Here is a 4,518-nt window from a genome sequence, read left to right on the forward strand (position 1 = left end):
TTGTGTTTCTCCTTCCTCTTGCTCTTTTCTTTCTCTGTTTCAGGAGAACACAAAGAGGTGGGAGGGTACAGACGTCACATACCAAACTCTCATTTTCTTTTAAGAAAAAATTATGATGATTAAATATTTAATCTTTGGTTCTAAAAATATCACAATGTAAATGCCTGTGTTCCCCTGACCCGCTGCCCTCTCCCCATCATTGTTCTCTTTCTTAATCAGCTCCACTAATAACTGCACTGGGGTGCTGCTGGGGGGAGCCATTGGTATCTTCAGTAGTTGAGAGGAGAAGTGGGGTTTTGGAGGGGTCTGGGGGACAGATGGTCCAAGCAAGGTGCAGCTGGAGGAGAGAGAGGCGAGAATATGGGGCATCTATGCCTTGTCCATGTGTAATGTAGTGAGCAGTGAACCACTTTGCTTCTGAATGGTGATCAGTTTTCTGGTGCACTTAGCTGAAGGTAAACTTCTTCCCCTTCTCGATGAATGTTTGATTTGGAGTTTATTGATTCCATTTGGCAGAGTGTTTTCCTTAAATATTTTTTTGAGTCTAATGCACACCGTGTGTGACCATAATGGCTCTAGCTAGCGTTGTCTTTCTGTGGAACCAATAAAGCAATTTGAACCAGATGAAATTGAACTCAGAGACATCCAAAGAGGGTGGCTGCAGATGCAGGCAGGGAGGGAGAAATGGACTTGAGATGGATGACCCAGGAGGTGGGGCGAGGCACTAGGTGGGAGGAACCAATAGTGCAAGGAGGATGCAGAGAAATGGTGAAGAATGGGAAAGAGAAAACAAATTAGGCAAAGGAGAGGATCGAGCAACAGGGAGGGGGGAAAGGAAAGAGAAATAAAGGTAAATGACAGAAAAATGAAAGAATGTTTTGCAGCCAGCTTGCAATTTTGTGTGACTTTGAGGATACGGGTAAGCTAAATCTATGGATGAGCCACAGATTACTTTAGTGTTTCCAATTTAAATTGTTTCTCTCCTCTCATACACACACACAAAACCTTTCACATAAAAAGCAAAATGGACATCTATGCTGTCTGCTTCCCCAACCCCATTTACCTTTTTCTTATTGTGTGGTAGCCATATTATTTGAACTGGACTGACCTTCTGAGTGTGACTTTAATTGGCCCCAGCCAATCAGGGTATTTCTATCTTGGTCACATTGATTGGTTGAGAAGCAGGCATATGATCCATGATCAAGTCAAACCATAGTATTCTTCTTCTTGCCACAGTGACTGGTTTGCAGTTGTCATTGGGTCTAATCAGAGGGAAAGTTGGGAATTAAGTTGGGATATAAAAAGTCTTTTCTTTCTCCTCCACTACAACCAAATGGGGGGTGGGGTGGGGATGGAAGCATGGAGTCTTAGAGCTGTTGGTCATTTCACGTCACAAATCTTGGAAGTAAAACTATATATGAGGCAGTCAGAGGGGACAGAATCACAAAGAAATGGAACTGGAGTCTTACAGGAAGGACATCCCAAACCTCTGGATCAGGCTGTTCTTGAAGGCTACATTTCTTCTGCCACACTGAATTGCAACCACAAGGTCAGCAGTTCAAACCCACCAGTTGCTATGAGTCAGAACTGACTAGATGACATTAGCAACAACAACAACAATTTTGTGACTGAGTGCTGTAGCATTGTAGGATAAGCACCAGACTACAAGGTCGGTTTGAACCACAAGGTAGGCAGTTCAAACTTACCAGTCACTCCTCGAAAATCCTATGCAGGGTCCCTATGAGTTGAAACTGACTCGTTGGCACTTAACAACAACAATTTGGTTGTAGCTGTCAATCAACACTCATGGAGGCAATAGTCAAGAAATCAAACAGCGTATTACCTTAGGCAAATCTCTTTCAAAAGACCTCTATAAAGTTTTCAAGAGCAAAGACAGTTTGAGGACTAAGGTGTGCCTGACCCAAGTCATGGTATTTTCAATAGCCTCATATGTATGTGAAAGTTGGACAATGAATAAGGAAAATTAGAAAAATCAATGTGTTTGAAATATGATGTTGGAGACAAATATAAAAGTGCCATGGACTGCCAGAAGAACAAACAAATCTGTATTGGAAGAAGTACAGCCAGAATGCTCCTTAGAAGCCAGGATGACGACATTTCCTTTTTTGTACTTTGGACATATTATCAGGAGGGACCAGTCCCTGGAGAAGGACATCACACTTTGTAAAGTCAAGGATCATTGAAAAAGAGGAAGACCCCTAACAAGATGGATTGACATAGTGGTGGCCACAATGGACTCAAATGCAGCAACAATTGTGAGGATGACACAGGACCAGGCAGTACTTTTAATGTTGTGTATAGGGTCACTAAGAGGTGGCATTGACTTGATGGCATCTAACAATTTCATTCAGAATAATGACCTCCGGGTTCATCCAGATTATGAGGATTTCTGCAGATTCATTGTTATACATTGCTTAGTATTCTTTTGTGTATATTTACCAAATTTTGTTGAACCATTCTTCTGTTGATGGGTATTTAGACTGCCTTCATCTTTTTGCTATTGTGAATAGTGTTGTAATGAACATGGGTATACACATATCTATTTGTGTCACAGGTTTTTTTTTTGGTTTTTTTTTCTGGGGCTAAATAACTTTACTGGAGGCAAGCCAAAGTCACAAAGGACTTAAAAATTGGCATTGGGGCCCTTCTTGCCAACGGTGGGCACAACATTGACAAAACGTCAGTTGTACTGCATCTGCTGCTTGGCCCAGCCAGTCTTCTTCTTCTTCTCCTGGTTAATCACCTTGGGAGTCCGACCTCTCACATATCCAGCGTGAATCAGAGAACCATCAACTTTGCCTCTAAGCATGCAGCCAGCTACTTCCAGAGTGGTCAGAGCCCCCAGCCCACACTGGCCCAGGGTAGCCTCATCCTCCAGGGGTGTGCCTCCCCAGAGCACAACCTGATCTTCCGGGATGATACCCTCCAGCGAGGCTACATGACCTTGATCTGAGCAACCATCTCCTGGCCAGTCAGTCACCTGGAGAGTGTGTAGTTCCTGGGTGCAGACAAAGAGCTGCATGACATCGACTGAAAGGCATGCCCTGCTGCAGCTACAGCGAAGATGGAGCTCAGCACCGTACCCATTTTTGGTTCCTGTTTATAAGAGTAATATTATTTTCTGTTTCTCTCCATTGAAAGTGATGTTGGTTGTTGGGTTTGTATATGCCCTTAATTATGTTGAGGGATTTCTCTTCTCTTCCTATTTTTTTTTTTTTTAATCATCAATGGATGTTGGACTTTCTCAAATGAATTTTCTGCATCGATTGAAATGTTCATGTGGTTTTTTGCCTTTGTTGTGTTATGTGGTGGGTTGAGTTGATTGTTCTAAATATTGAGCCATACTTGCATAGTTGTTGTGGATCCCACTTGGTCATGATGTATACTTTTATTGATATATTGCTAGATTCTGTTGGCTGGAATTTTGTTGAGAGAATGTTTGCATCTATATTCACGAGGAGTATTGTTCTATAATTTTCTTTCTTAGTGATGTCTTTGCCTGGTTTTGGTATCAGAGTTATGCTTGCTTCAATAAAATGAATTTAGGAGTTTTCCATCTTTTTCTGTGTTCTCAAACAGTTTTAGTAGAACTAGTGTCAGTTCATTTCTAAATGTTTGGTAGAATTCATCAGTAATATCATCTGGGCCCAGACTTCTTTTTTTTTTTTAAATGACTTGATAAAATTATTCTCTAGTTTTAGGCCCATTCAAGTTTTCTACCTCAGTATGTGTTAATTTCATTAGGTTATGTGTTTTTAGAAATTTGTTCATTTCTTCTAGATTTTCATTTGATAGATTTTGGAGCACAATTCTTTGTAATATTCTATTATTATCCTTTTATTTTCATTGTGACATCACCCATATAATTTCTTATTCATGTTATTTATCTTCTCCTTCTATAGTTTGTTTATTTTATTAACCCTTTCAAGGAACCAATTTATTATCTTGTTGATTCTATTGTTTTTCTGTTTTATGTTTCATTTATTTCTGTTCTAACTTTACTAAGCTGTAGGCTTACTTTGTTGCTCTTTTTCTAATTATTGGAGATGTTGGGGTAAGGTGGTATCTTAAACTGGGTTCTCTAGAAAGGCAAAACCAGTGAAACTTATACATGTATATAGATAAAGAAAAGTTTATATTAAGGAGATGGTTCACAACTGTAGAAGTGGGGGAGTCCCAAGTTCATGTCAGATGAACCAAGATTGTCAGGCAAGCCGACAGTATGTCTAGCATTTAGGCAGGTAGACAAGCAGGCAGGCAGGCAAACCCAACAGATAATATGGCAGGCTGCTGATGGCTCCCAGGATGGTCAGGTAATAGAGCAGACCGCTGGCTTAAGTCCAATGAACCAGAGGTTGGAAGACAAGTCAGATACAGGATCCAGACCTAGTTGAAAGCAAACAAGCTTTGATTGAGTGTCCAATATATTGGATGCAGCCCATACCCCCAAGGAAACATCCTTTCAATTTATGGACTGCTCTTAGTCAATCATCATAG

The 4,518-nt window shown here is 40.7% G+C and overlaps 1 pseudogene; it reads right to left on the bottom strand.

The window, feature by feature from the left end:
- Nucleotides 1-2,644: 2,644 nt before the first annotated feature.
- LOC102832032 lies at nucleotides 2,645-3,043 on the bottom strand (annotated as a pseudogene).
- Between the last annotated feature and the right edge of the window lie 1,475 nt (nucleotides 3,044-4,518).

Source organism: Chrysochloris asiatica, unplaced genomic scaffold, assembly GCF_000296735.1.
Source record: "Chrysochloris asiatica unplaced genomic scaffold, ChrAsi1.0 scaffold00008, whole genome shotgun sequence".
NCBI lineage: Eukaryota > Metazoa > Chordata > Mammalia > Afrosoricida > Chrysochloridae > Chrysochloris > Chrysochloris asiatica.